Here is a 15,989-nt window from a genome sequence, read left to right on the forward strand (position 1 = left end):
ATACTAATTAATATGACATAAAATTTGTACCTAAGACATAATCTCTAACCAAAAGTAGGTTACCTCCTACTAGGGGAGATAAATACACAATTTCTATAGAAAACATAAATGAGGGCCACCTGGGTGACTCAGTGGGTTAAGCATCTGCCTTTGGCTCAGTTCGTGATCCCAGGGTCCTGGGATCAAGCCCTGCATCAGGCTTCCTGTTTCTCCCTCTCCCGCTCCCCCGGCTTGTGCTCTCTCTCTCTCTCTCTCTGTCAAATAAGTAAACGAAATCTTAAAAAAAATAAAAAAAGAAAGAAAGAGAAGAAAAGAAAAAAGAAAAGAAAGAAAAGAAAAGATAAATGGATTAGCAACACCGAAACTGGCTACGGTGTCCTGGAGGCCTCAAGGTAGACAGAATCGCTTCTATAACACAGGTAATCAGCTGGGCCTCCATGTTCCCTGAGAGCTATATAGCATGAGGATGCTCCAATCCCTAATTGCATCCATACCAAAGCCCTCCCCAAGATGTCTGTGAACTTTGAGGGTGTATGCAGCACTGGGAGGAAAGGAGGCAGGGCTGCTTGCATTATCACGATCAACTCCGTATCTTGGTTTGGGGATCATTTTAAGGTCTGCTGTGTTTTCTGTCCTGTCAGCCTCTTCCTTGATTTACTACACAAGTGCACACATACACAAACACAAGCATGTGGAAATTGTATATTTATTGTTTGCATACTGATGCTTTGTGTCCCACTAGTGGCAATTAAATTCATTTAATGGGTCAAGATGAACATTTTCCAAAATTAGGTAAAGGATGAAATGGGATGACATAGGATAGGATGGAATGGAATGGAACGGAATGGAATGGAATGCAAGAGAAGAAAGAGCAGAGAAGATGAAGAGTAGCTTTTGTTTTTGTTATGTATACACGGGCATGAGAGTGAGGAGGCCCAATGTAAAAAGTAAAGTTTGAAAGCCTCTGGTTGACTGGTCAATCTCTCTCCTTTTGTCCTGCAAAACATCTCCCAGGACAAATCCCAGTGTGTTCATTTCTCACACTGAGCAGTGTATCCATTGTGATGATTAATTTTATATGTTAAATTGGCTGGGCTATGGTGCTCAGATATTTGGCCAAACATTATTTGGGTTGTTTCTGTGAAGGTGGTTTTTTTTTTGGATAAATTTAACATTTAAAAATGGACTTTGAGTAAAGCAGATTACCCTCCGTAATGTAGATGAGGGGCTTAATAGAACAAAGTCTGCCTGTCCCTAAGAAAGAAGGAATTCTGCCCGTAGACACCCTTGGATTTGAACTGAGTCACTAAATCCCTAGCCTGCCAGGCCACCCCCATCATATTTTGTACTTACCACACCTCTGCAATCGTGTGAGCCAATTCCTTAAAATAAATTTGTCTATAGATAGAGATATAGAGGCTAGAGATACAGATACACACACACACACACACACACACACACACACACACCACCCTGCTGGTTTTGTTTCTCGAGAGAACCCTGGCTAATGCCTCCTTCTATTTGATTGCTCAGGCTAGTTCTCATCTCCCTGACCGAAGGGCCTTACCTTTTCCGCTCTAGGACCAACCCAAATATTTTGCTAAATAAAGGTAGCTCCTTCTTCATGAAAACTCTGCTGCCAGTTACAGTTTGGAATGGAGATAGGAAGGTTATTTCATGAGGGATGTGGCTCGTATCGGATGATGTGTTTGGCGGTAGTATTTCAACTGGCTTAAATCAATTGATTCTCATAACTGGAAGACCATGGTACCATAATCTTTTCAGCATTGATTTATCCCTGAAACTTTTATTTTTTAGTTTTTATTATAGTATATAATTTATTTTATTTTATTATGTTATGTTAATCACCATACATTACATCATTAGTTTTTGATGTAGTGTTCCATGATTCATTGTTTGTGTATAACACCCCAGTGCTCCATGCAGTACGTGCCCTCTTTAATACCCATCACCAGGCGAACCCATCCACCCACCCCCCTCCCCTCTAGAACCCTCAGTTTGTTTCTCAGAGTCCATAGTCTCTCATGGTTCGTCTCTCCCTCTGATCTCCCCCCCTTCATTTTTCCCTTCCTACTATCTTCTTCTTTTTTTTTTTTTAGCATATAATGTATTATTTGTTTCAGAGGTACAGGTCTGTGATTCATCAGTCTTACCCAATTCACAACGCTCACCATAACACATACCCTCCCCAATGTCTATCACCCAGCCACCCCATCCCTCCCACCCCCCACCACTCCAGCAACCCTCAGTTTGTTTCCTGAGATTAAGAATTCCTAATATCAGTGAGATCATATGATATTTGTCTTACTCTGATTGACTTATTTCACTTAGCATAATACCCTCTAGTTCCATCCACGTCGTTGCAAATGGCAAGATTTCGGGTTTTTTGAATGTTGCATAATATTCCATTGTGTATATATACCACATCTTCTTTATCCATTCATCTGTTGATGGACATCTTGGCTCTTTCCATAGTTTGGCTATTGTGGACATTGCTGCTATAAACATCGGGGTGCAGGTGCCCCTTCGGATCCCTACATTTGTATCTTTGGGGTAAATACCCAGTAGTGCAATTGCTGGGTCGTATGGTAACTCTATTTTCAACTTTTTGAGGAACTCTCTCTGGAAAACAGTATGGAGGTTCCCCTGAAACTTCTGTCATCCTTGTTCCTTTTGGCAGCTTCTACCTCAGGCTGGCCGTGAGATGGTTGCAAAAGTCCCAGGCCTCATACCCATGTACAAGTGTAACAGAGGAAAAGAGGGACTTGCTCCCAGAAGCAGCAACAGGAAGGAAAACCTGTAGCAAACCTCTCTTCATATTTCATTGGTCCAATTCAGAAACAAGCACAGCGCTGAGCCAATCTTTGGCAAGGGAACCCTTAGACAAGGCCAGTTCCCCTGTGCCGCAGGTTGGGGTCAACTCCTCCTAAGGGTCATGAGCTTCATAGGAGAATAAAATGGGTTCAGTGTGACTTGCAGGTTTTAGTCAATTGTTTGTTTTGAAAATTTAAAACCTACAGAAAAGCTCAAAAATACAACAGTGAACATCCATATATCCATCAGCTAGCGCACTGTCTATACACATTTTTTAACTGTTTAAGTGCAAATTGTGGATGTCTTTTAGACTTCTGCCCTGAATATTTCAGCACCTATCCCTTAACAAGGATATCTTCCCATCAGAGTTGTAAAAATGTCTCAATAATGTCCTTTACAGATTTGTAGTTTGGGGATCCAGATCCAGTCAAGGGTCACATAATCACTAGCCTTCCCACCTTCCCCCCCTTTTTTCCCCTATTCTTTTTGTTTTTCTTTATTGGTGTTTTTGTTTGTTTAGTTTTTTGCTTGTTTGTTTTGATGGTGATCTTTCGTGACTGACAGTTTCAAAGAATCTAGGCCAGTTCTTTTGAATTGTCCTTCAATTTAGATGTGTTTCCTTGTGATTAGATTCAGATTAAACATTTGTTAGCAGGGACACTACACAGGTAATGTAAACTCCTTTGTGCATTGCATAGGAGGGATATGGGGCAGGTTTCTCCCATGGTTGGTAATGTGAAATTTGTTCACCATTACAGAAGTTTATCTTTTTATGTGGGTTTTGTTATATCCTTGAGGCTTTTTTTGGCCCTTGAGGTTGAGTTTACATCCTTAAAAGAGACTCTGCAGAAGTTATTTCATTTTTAAAATAAATATATAATTATTAAAGATTCCAAAGCTTAGTTCTACCTTAACCTTTTACTTTAACATCCAAATAATATTATTATATTTATAAATCTAGAAAATGTAACACTTGTTTGTAAGTTGCTCAAGGCAATTAAATCCCTTCGAACATTAAAAACTGAATTTGTAAATTTAATATATATGCTTTCTCTTTAAAGAACTTTAGTGGATGAACAACAAGCCATCCCCAAGAACTACATATTTTCATAAATGTATTAAACTTTAGATATGGTAATTCTTAAATTCTCTAAATGTTCTTATTTTGCATATAAATTTTATAAGATTTCAACTTGAAATTTAAAAAAATTTAAGTCACTGCTTAAATTCCATATTTCCAATTAGATTCATAAGTTTAGTTTCTAGCAGGACATACTCTATTAGTTATTCTCTTAGTTATTACAAGTGTCAAATATGCACAAATTTCTTTTTTTTAAGATTTTATTTATTTGAGAGAGAGAGAATGAGACAGAGATCATGGGCAGGGGGGAAGGGTAGAGGGAGAAGCAGGCTCCCCACTGAGCAGGGAGCGTGATGCAGGACTCGATCCCAGGACCCTGGGATCATGACCTGAGCCGAAGGCAGACGCTTAACTGATGAAGCCACCCAGGTGGCCCTATGCACAAATTTCTTACACAAAAATATTAACACCGTGATTATGATTCTCAAATATTTCTATACTTAATCATAAACTGTCTTGGGGTTAAAAGGCAACAATTAGAACGTTTCAAATAGTTTGGGGATCACCTTCTCAGATGGTTGAAGTTCCATTAGACTAGAGATCTCATTTGAGATACTGATATAGTATTAACATGGATGGGAAACCTATTGGGTTATAAACACGGAGCTCTATTTATAACGTTGAATAAGAAATCTATAACTTGGGCACCTGGGTGGCTCAGTTGGTTAAGCGACTGCCTTCGGCTCAGGTCATGATCCTGGAGTCCCTGGATCGAGTCCCGCATCGGGCTCCCTGCTCGGCGGGGAGCCTGCTTCTCCCTCTGACCCTCCCCCCTCTCATGTGCTCTCTCTCTCTCATTCTCTCTGTCTCAAATAAATAAATAAAATCTTTAAAAAAAAAAAAAAGAAATCTATAACTTAGCAAGAGTGATTAACTGGGTGATTATGTACGTCACATCCCTAGGCTGATTTTTTTTTTTTTATTATCTAATTTTTCCATATTCTCAGGGAAGTCTGTACATAGCCATATACACACACATACACTCCCAGTGCAATTCTACTTGATTGGATTTGCGTTTACTTGGGTCTTTATACACTGATTATACCCATATAGTCCTAAAGACTTTGGAATATGATGGATTTTTTTTTCTTATAATCATTCCTATCAAGTAGGGTTATAACTCTTGTCAGTATTAAAGTGACCATGTGAACACATAGATCTAAGACAGTGGTTCTCAATGAGGGGCACGATTTGCACCGCCAAGTGACATTTGTCAATGACTGGAGACATTTCTGATTGTCATGACTGGGACAAGGGGTGCTACTGGCCCAGTGGGTAGAATCCCAAAATGCTACTAAACATCTGACAACGCTCAGGACAGTCCCCCATAACAAAGGATTCTTCGGTCCAAACTGTCAGGAGTGCTGAGGTTGACAAACTCTGGTCTAAGGTCATGTCAAAGTCATTAGGTTCTCAGGAGCAACCAATATTATTCACTCTAACCTGCAGAAATGGCAGAAGGAGCCATGAACAAAGAACTGATTAGATGGATGGTATTGGGGAGATGGCAAACCCCTGCACTCTTGTGTTCTAACCACAGTCAAACATCTGTACTGGAACGGACCTACCTTCCTATCTCAGACTTTCATGCCTGCATCCATGTCACCCTAGCCTAGAACATTGTTTTCTGTGTGTCCATTTAGTGAATTCTAATGTATTCATTACTTCCTCTATATAATCTCTGAATCTATTACCTATCCGGCTAGGAAATGACTAGCATTTCCTCTTGTGCCTTGAACATACATCGAATATTGCACTTAGAATGCTGTAAATAGCTGGTTACATATCTTCTTCTTAGCTAGATTGTGAGCTGTTTGAGAGTAGAAATTGTGCTTTATTTGTCTTGAATCCATAGAGCCTGGCACGTGGTTAGCCTGGCACTCAATATATATTTGATGGCTACATAAATGATCCAATTTATAGATAGGATTTTAACAAGGAGAATAGAAACAAGGAAATTGAATGGGTACTTTTGAACTAGATCACAGAGGACCATGAAGGCTAAATTCTGGAATTTGGTCTTTATTATTTAGGCAATAGACAGTGAGTGATATTTTTATTTCTAAAATGAATGTACTGGTAAATTTTTTTGAAAGTTAAGTCATATTTTAAATGCAATCTCTTACACACACATGTACACACACACACACACAAATATATTTGATTTTCTTAAAGAAAGAGCATAGTAAAATAACCAATAATTTAAAATTATTCACATCAAAATTACATCAGTAGGAGACTTGTCAAATGTATTCCATAATCTTTCACTGGAACTTCCCTATATATATTGTTTTGGTAATATATGAAATTTTTTAAAATTAGAAAATGGACTTTTATCAACAGATCAAAGCACTTCATGGGTAGAGAATATTGTAAAAAGTTCACAAATTATTATAATTACAAGGTACAAATTTACCTGAAAGTTTCAACTCAGACTCTCTGCTAGCGCCCACACTTGTTAGCATTCGATTTCTTTTCACAATTTCAATCCACACAGTCTTATGACAATAAAAAAGCCTTTTTATTTCTGTTACTTTAATACTTTTGCATCTTTCCCAAGAAAATCTTCAAGACAATTCACATGTGGAAAGCGCTAAATTTATTTAGAAATAGCTTTATTAGAAACATAGTCTTTATTTAGAAATAGCTTTCCGGGCACCTGGCTGGCTCAGTTGGTGGGGCATGTGACTCTTGATCTTAGGGTTGTGAATTCAAGCCCCACATTGGGTGTGAGATGACTTAAAAATAAAATCTTTAAAAAATTGTTTTCATTTGATTATTTGCTTATGAGTGGGTTTTAAAAACACATTATATAATAAAGAATTTTGAAACTCAGAATGACAGCTGGTATACAAAATTCACTGCAATCAGAAAATAGTTTTCTTCAAGTTAAAAAAAAGTGTCGACTAAAGCTTTTGCTGAGTGGGTAGAATTGTAGATGAGAAGCTTAATTTTCTAGTCAGAAATGTTGATTTCCGTCAAGTCGTAGCATTCACAGGGCTGGGTTTCTTGCCCCTGTGATAGAAGGCGCCTCTGGAGCGAGAAGGCATGAGCTTACACAGTACTTCCTCACAGCCAAGGCAAGTGAGAACAGGCCGCTTCCTCACACCACTAATTGAGGTTTTCTTTCTTCTTTCTGTATTCGTGTATTTTATTCTAAAATTGTCATTTCCTGTCTTTTGTGAAGGTTTCTGTAACATTGGAATCATTCAGCCCAGATGGGGCCTAAAAATTTTTGCATTTCCTTTTTAAAAATTCATCTTCTACATTGATGTGGCTGCCTTTATCCACATCAAACCGAAATAATAGTCTCTTTTTTACGATGTGTAACTGTGATATATTTATTTACCAATATGTCAACTGCATCGCATGAGGTATTTATTTAGCTTTTGTGCATGCGCAGTGAAATGCAAATCATGGGCTAGTTATTTTCCACCATGACCCTGGAGAGCTACTACTTTGACGGTTTCTTTGCCTTTATCTGGGGACTGTGACTTGTGAAATTCTTGTCACCCTTGCAGGGGAGACGGGTGGCATTTTCTGTGGATTTCTACCTGGTGGAAGGTGTGCCTATTAAAACCTTAAGACATTAAAGATAACAAAGGAAACATTTTTACTTCTTTTCATTGTTTAATCTCTTGGCATTCTGTGTATATAAAGAATATCACTGGACAGAAAGCAGTAATAAAGTCCAGGAGTAGATAAAAGCACAAATAGTGAAACCAAGGTATTTGTAAAGCTCTATAAACCTGTTAACCAGAAGTTGCAGTTTGATCTTTACATACAGCCCAGTCTCAAGGTTAACTGCTCCATAAAGCTTCATGAGGACTGGTGTTTGTATCTCTTCACTTCCTTATCAACTAAAGGACTCCCTCCCATCATATTTCTTCTAGTCATATTCTTTTGAATGTATTATTGAGGAGAGATTCCTCTACCTTAGATTTAAGATAATGTCATCGGCCTGTTGACATCAATTCACAAATAGGACATGTTTGATGTCAGCATAAAGAACATCGCAAGTGGCCTCAGTCGCTTGTTGATAAATGGTGTGGTCATGGCATTTTTGGTTTTATGATGAGAGGAAAAAAAAAACTGTCTGCCAAACATAGAAGTGGATTCTTCTCCCTTGGTGCCAAAGGATCTAGGTAGAAGGTTGTAACTGTGAATGTTTTCAGGTTAGAGGTTAAAAAGGAAACTTTTGATGAAATACATTGGTAGAGCTATAGCCTTAGTCTTTGTTACAGAAGGTTGAAGATATTTAAAGTGTTAGCCCAGTGAAAGAGCATTTGCTTTAAGGCCAGCACAAACTGTTTTTAGATACTGGTTATTCAGTTTACCAGCAGAATGAGGCCTGTAAGTTGCTTGCTGCGGGAGACACGTCTTCACACAGGGGGTGGGAACATCGCCTTCCTCGCCTTGCGAGGTACACAGGGACAGCACAGGCAAAGAGCACAGGGCAGAGCCTGTCCTAAAGTTGGCCCTCAGGAAGGGATTTGCTGTCATTCTTAGCTCCTCAACTCCATAGAGGGAAGGGATTTCCACTTCACTCCGCAGGAGGGAAATTTCAGGAGGATTAGCCCCTGCCATTCTCCACCCTTCCATGTTTCCTCCTCAAAGGAACAGGGGTCACTTGTGTGTTTTGTGAACTCAAGTGAGTGAGCACACAGTGGCTCAATCCCTCTGTCTCAGAACACCCTGCCCTTAGGGCTCCCAGGTTCTTGATCTGATCCAAAGCAGAGATCCTTTCCTCATCATCATGGCCTTACACAGAGTCTGAGGCCATCTCCCTGCCATCTCCAGGAAGGTAAAGGTGATATTTTCCTTTGTGAGTGAGGGCTTTAAAAGTTGGAACAAAGAAGATCATAACTACTAAGTATGAGACAGTACCTGTCTTAACCACACACAGATTAGTAGCTGCTTTGCTGCGGCTCAGCTAAAAATACCCCTGCTAGCCCACCTCCCCAGGAAATATATTCCATATCTGCACACTTACTGTTTGAAATTACACATTAGACTTCATTTATTTGCCTAAGGCTTCTTATCATCACTTACTAAATATGCCAGGAAGGGCCAAAGTGGTAACCTTATCAACAGTCACACCTTGGTATGAAGGAGTCTTTAAATGTATTTAGAAGAGCAGGTTTGAGTTAAGAGAGGAATGAAAATAGTACAAACACTGTCCTCATGTGATTGTGCTCTTTCTGTGATGCTGGTTGTGGTTGCTCGCAGTACTTAGGAGTTACAGAAGTGGCAAGGGGTAAGGAAGAGTGTACAAAGGTTTGTGAGAGAGAGATAAGAGCCCTGGAAAATAATCTTTACCTAGTTTATGGTTTTGCTCAGGGAAATTCGGCCTAAAAAGGAAAGGACGTGTTACTCAATTGCGTACTTCCTACTGAGTAGGAGGGATTGTGAAAATACACATTCGTGCACCAGCATTCACACAATCTCATACCCAAGTGGATTATTCCACGTAATACCTGGATGGGAAATGTTCAGAAAAGCAGTTTCCTACAAATTGCTTTATTGAAGGTGTATCTTTTATTTGAGGGTTCTGGGCAAATCAACCCTATATTGATACTAATTTTCACTACTCAGTCTGTTATTCAATTGCGGACTGCGACCAAATGCCTTTTTTTTTTTTTTTTTTTTTTTTTCTTTTTTAAAGCTAATGGGAAAGAGACTAGAAATGCAAAAGCATAGGTTTGGAGAATTGTAGAGTACTTTTTTTTTCCTGTGACCTTCTGTTCTTTCCTCTAGAAGAACTGAATATCTCTCAGGGTGTGGTTGAGAGCAGGTCAAGGCAGCGAAAGGATTAATAAAATTCTTTTTTAATTTGCTAATGCCTTGCCAGGAATATTGACATTAGAAATGTTGCATCACAAAACAGATTTTAGATTATATAAATTATCTATTTATCTATCTACCCCATAAATATATTTATTCTTGTATATGAAGAGTAAACTAATATTCATGAATTTATAAGTAAATTCACTGTGTCCTTCTTAACTTTCTCAACCACTCTGTGTCTGTCATTTGGGAGACAAAATTTTTGTCTCCATCCTTAAAAAAGAATTTCTGTGTGATAATATTAATGATCTGAAATTCAATGGGATGAATTTTAATGCTGTAAACATTCCATGAAAAGTGATGATTTTTTTCAGATATGTAAAGCCCACATTTACTCAGCATATAAATTCCAGTCCTCCCAAATGTCTCTTCTCTGTATTAACAAGACCCCTAAGCTATATCTAAAGAAAAGTTCCCTCTATTTTCTGACCAGTTTCCTCAAGGACAATAGTCTTTTTCAACTTTTATCCTTTATAAGCACCTTACCCAAAGCCTTAAGCACAGAACTCACTTACAAGCAATAGTTAACATTTCTTGGGCATTTATCAGAGGCCGAGCTCTGCTTGGGGACTTGCATGATTGTTATTTTTATCTGCTTAACAATCTTCCTCCTAATATTATTCTATTTTATACATAAGGCAACTGACATGCACAAAATTTAACAAATTTGTCAAAGGTTGCACAAATAGTAGACAGACCTAGAACTCAAACTCTTGTCTAGACCCCATGTGCTGATGAACTCTCTACTGCAGGTGTTGAGTGATACAATGAACAAAGAAAACACACACGTGCCCACAACATTTTTTCCCCAAAGAAACAAAAAAATATTCACAATAGAGAGGAACGCTCAGGATTCGACCATGCTTGGTGGCAAACCTGAGGCTTACTAGCTGTGGGAGTCTTAGGCAAAAAAATCAGGCTTGCTGATCTTCAGGTTCTTTATCTGTAAAGTGGGGATCAATGCATGCTAACAGCTTCATAGGATGATAGATAGTTTAATAAAATATGATACCTGAAGTTTGGGGTTCTGCTCCTTTTCTCATTTCACTCCCTTTTACCCTCCACATCCATGCCGAGGTACTTACTTCTCTGTGGCTCTAATAAAAGTAGAGGGCACCATTTGGGGTCTTGCTTTTTTGTTTGAAATATCTGCTCTTTTATTTGCAATGTGAGAAGCCATTTCTTGTTTCAAGACAATGGAGTTTTTAAAAAATATTTTGAAATACGTTGGTACACACTTGCCAAAGCTTGCCATCCCTCTCTTGTTTTAGATTAGTTCCTGATTTTTACCAATGACCTTTTATTCAACAGAGGAGTGAATAAGCCCTGGACTTTCCCAGATTAAAGATACACATAAACCTGGAAGCAGCCGCCACAAAATATCACTGTGTAAACATGATAAAATGCAGAAGTAGATCATTTACATTCAATGAGTAACAAGGTATTTGCAGGAATTAGCTGTCCTTGACCAGCTCAATTCTGTTCATACAGCTTATGCTTTCACTTTATTGATGCCTATAAATGAACATTTCTTGTCTTAATGTATCCTCGTTCAGCACTTGGCACACAAAGGGCCCTATTTTATAGCTGGGAACTACACCCCAACCTGCAGGGAAATTGCCCGGCTCCTTTCCTCTTGCTCAGGTTGGTGTCTGCTGTGGAGGTTGACATCCTGGGACTTTCAATTAGAATCAAGAATTTGTTGCTTGTGAGCCAGTTATCCACAAATTAGCCCTCCCATCCTTCTGTCCCTTCCAACCGTATTTCGGGGGGTTTTCATCACTTTGCCATGCACCTATTGTTCTGGAGCAAGAAGTGAAACGAATATCTATAAGAGCATAGGTTTGTGAGAATGACGGGGGAGGGGTAGGTGTGAGACAGTTTCTGTTTTTGCTCCTGGATAATCAGAAGTTAAACATAAAATGCAAAGAACCCAAGGAGACCAAGCTGATATTTTGAGAATAATCTGATCAACAAAGACACCAAAAAAAAAACAGCAAAGAGTTTGGTGCCAAACTCTACTCACAAGTCTAAGTAGAATTTAGAAATACTCTATTAGCTCTTACTTCCACACATGGAGCACTTATTAGGTGCCAAGCATTGTGCTACATGCCTGAAAAATATCGTGTCATTGAAGCCCTATGTATCCCTGTGAGGCAGACATTACTACGTGCTCCTTAGAGGTAAGGACCCTGAGGCTAAACGAAGTCAGGGAGCTGAGGAGAGACACACAATGAGTAAGTGGCACATCTGGAATTGTCTGCCCCCAACCCAGGCTCTTAACCACACCGATACTATAGATAGTCATCAGGTAATCCAGTCTTAGTCAGAACCCACATCCTGGCCCCAGTGAAAAGTCACCCAATTTACACAATGTGCAGCCGTCATACAGCAAATAATTGATGGCGTTATCCAAGTTTCCCTAGTTTTATTTTCCCCTCATTTTCCTATATTTATAACATTTTTCTGGTTTTACTTGGGGGCTTTTCAATGAAAAAAGTTCCTTAAAGAAGCAAAGATTAAAAAATCCAGGAAGTATTTTTTGAGGAGCGATGATACTCACCAAGAAAATAGAAGACACGATTCCTGTCCTAGTGCATTTATTCAACAAATGCTTACTGAGTCCCCTTTTTTTGGTGCCAGGTCTTGTTAAGACACAAGGACGGAAACGGTGTATATGGCTGGCTTCCCACACTCAAAAAGACTATAATTCTGTGAAGAAGATGGGTCAGAAGAAATAAAGTGGAACACAGTGGGACAACTGCTCTGGTTACCATAGGTACATGGCAGAGGCCCTTATTCCAAACTCGGCCATCAGAGAAAACCCCTGGCAGGAGGTGATACACGCACCGAGTTGTGAAAGGCAAATAGCAGTCAGTCAGGTAAAGAAAGGAAAGGTGAGAGGGGGGAAACAAGTGATTTGGTGCTGAGAAAGAGAGCTTTGTGGTTTGGGAGAAACAGCAAAAGCAGTTCAGTATGGTTAGTGTGTAGATCAGTAGTTTCAAAATGGCTGGAAATTAGAATCACCTAGGGAGCTTTGAAAATGCCCCAGTGCCCAGGTTCCACTCCGTATCTGTTCAGTCCAAATTCTCTGGGAGTGGCATCAGACATCAGTCATTTCCAAGGTTCTCTGAGTGATTTCTGTGTATAGTAAGTTTAGGAAACAGTGATAGAGACCAGCAGTTCTCAAAGAGGGCTCTAGAGCCGGACAGTATCAACCACACCTAAGATGGAAATCTTACGCATTGTGTTGGAGGAGTAGTGACAAAACCATTAAAATACAGATCACTGGGAACACCACCCCCAGGGTTTCTGATTCAATAGGTCTGCGGGCCTGAGCGTGTGTATTCTTAATGAGTTCACAGGTGATAATTGATGCTCATGCTGCTGGTCTGAGAGCCATGCTTTGAGAACCACTGGCCAAGACCAATACTTCTCAAACTCCAACATGCACATGGTCACCTAGGAATCTTATTAAAATGCGGATTCTGATTCAGTAGGTCTAGGGTGGGGCCTGAGGTTCTGCATTTCTAACCAGTTCTCTGGTGATACCAATGCTGCTGGTCCTCAAATGACATTTTGAGTGTAAGAAGACAAATAAGGAGAAGTGCCACTGGAAAGGTAATTAGGGACTAGATCATGAAGAGCCTTCTAATGTTTAGGATGATTTCAGATCAGCTTAAAAAAATAAGTCAAAGAGTGTTCAGAGTTGGTTGGTTTCTTCCATTATTTTGCTTTGTTCTCTATAGTATCAACTTTAGGCTACTAGGAGAGCAGCCAAGAGTAATCAAGAGGAAGGTAGCAGACTATTAAGATAGCACCAAAAACTATGTTTTTTTGTTTGTTTACTGCAACATGGGAAGAGAAAGAACTCTCCTAATTGTGGAATGGAACTTTTCATTTCAGTCTTAGATTGGATCAACCTAGTCACCATATCCACCACTCCATCAATAAATATTACCAGCAGGATGCCCAGCATCAATTGTCTCAGCCCTGGGAATTCCAAATCAATCATTGATAAGGGTGATGAGATCACCATTTTGGGGTAGACTAAGCAGGATCTACCTCTGAAGTGTCCATTCCTAAAATCACTTTGCTGTGTAACAGAAGGTGTCAAAAAGAAAATCACAGGTGCAAAATGGAGTCACTTATGCTAGGCCACGTCACCACAGCGGAGCTCAGTTCCTAACCTATTTGCAGTTTCCACCTCCCCCCGAAATGTAGTCTTAACCTGTCAGTCAGAAATGTTCTGGTCAGTACCAGTGAGGTAATCTGTCGCAGGATTCCTCTCTACCCCACAAAAGAAAACTAGGTAATCTGCATGAGAAGACCCCCTGCTTTTCCTCCTTAAGGAGGTGCCTGAAAAAATCCTTTGTTTTCTTTTGCCAATAACTCCCTTGCCCATCCTCCTTCCTATAAAAACTTTCCATTTTGTGCAACTCCTCAGCCTTTGTATTTGCTAGATGACATGCTGCCTGATTCACATGACACTTAATAAAGCCAATTAGATCTTCACATTTACTCAGCTAAATTTTTGTTCTTTAATAGAGGATAGGATTGGGAATGGATGTTGAGGGGTCAGTTACAATTAGCAATACAGACAATGGATGTCTTGCTAAAGTGTATTTTTTTTCTGAGCACTTTTGGAAACCATTGAATGATTTTAAGTAAAAAGATGGCAATATCAGATGTGCCTTTGAACAAGAACACTAGGTTTGGGGGTAAATAGCTTGTAGTGGGGCAAGAAAGCCAATGAAGAAGATTCTGCATTCATCAAGAGTCAATGGTGTCTTCATCTTAAGCCAGGGATTGCAAATGGAAGAATCTAGGAGACTAAGTGATAATTTGATGTGGATTAGGGAAAGAGAGGACTTAAAAACCACTCACATGTTTCTGGTTTTGATAAGGAGCATATAAGGAAAAGAAGGTTTTGGCTTGGGATGGTGGAAGAGGGTAGGGGACAGAGCAAGGAGTAAGATGAATGGAAAGTGATAGGTTCAGTTTTAAGCATGTCAAGTTTGAAGTGCCAAGGAGACTTCCAGGTAAAATTATCCAAAAACAATTTGAACTACTTGTACAGCTCTGGAACCCAAGGGAAAGAACAAGGCTCAAGATGTAGAATCAGGAGTCTGTATTTTATAGATTGTGGTGCAGAGTGTGAAGAGAGGACAAGATGGAGCCATGGGGAATTGTGGCATTTGAGGGGAGGACAGAAAAAGGGAGGTTTTATAAACAAGACCGAGAAAGACCAGATTGAGAATCAGACAGACCACTGAAGAAAGTGGCATTGCAGACACTAATGAAAGAGTTTCATGACACAAAAGTTTATGGTAGAAAATGCTACCATAAGTACAGAAAAGTGTTCAGGGAGTTTGGCCACCACAGCCTAATTGGATAATATATATTGGAGTGGATGGACTTAGAGTAAAAATGAGGAATTAATGATTTGAGGTGGTGGAACTAGCAGGCATAGACAGTCTTTCCATTACAAACAGCTGCGAAGGGCTGTAACTAAAGGGGAACAGGAGATTTATTTTGTGGAAAAGGAGAAATCAAGCTTATTTTTTAAATTTTATTTTATTATGTTATGTTAGTCACCATACATTACATCATTAGTTTTTGATGTAGTGTTCCATGATTCATTGTTTGCGTATAACACCCAGTGCTCCATGTAATACAGAAATCAAGCTTATAATGATCATCATATTTATTGCAATGGTTTTCAGGAGCCGGTTCATACCAACTTGTGAGAGAGGATTGAGTTCATCTCTTCCCAACCGTGTGTTAAGAAACATCACCCTGGTAGCTTGAAATTCGCTGGGATACTTTGGTGGGATATTTTCACCCAGAAATTGGCAAACGCTACACATCAATGCCTTCCCCCCTTCCCAGAGTGCCAACTGTTAAACATTTCCTAACATGCTACTGCCTTTTAGTAAAATTTTAGAAGCTATGATGGTTTTTTTCATGTTTTTGGCTGCCCAGCATCTGAACTCCCATCGCTGTTTGGGGAGTTCCTGATTTCAAAAGCCCTGGTGAGGACTAGAGCCCGTCTCCCACATCCAAAGCTAAAAAGATCCATGCCTGTGGCAGCTAGGGTTATAACACATGACACTCCTTTCTGGACTAATTTTGAAATGTAATTCTGAAAATATAATTTTACTCT

This window comes from Phoca vitulina, unplaced genomic scaffold (assembly GCF_004348235.1).
Source record: "Phoca vitulina isolate PV1807 unplaced genomic scaffold, GSC_HSeal_1.0 scaffold5, whole genome shotgun sequence".
NCBI lineage: Eukaryota > Metazoa > Chordata > Mammalia > Carnivora > Phocidae > Phoca > Phoca vitulina.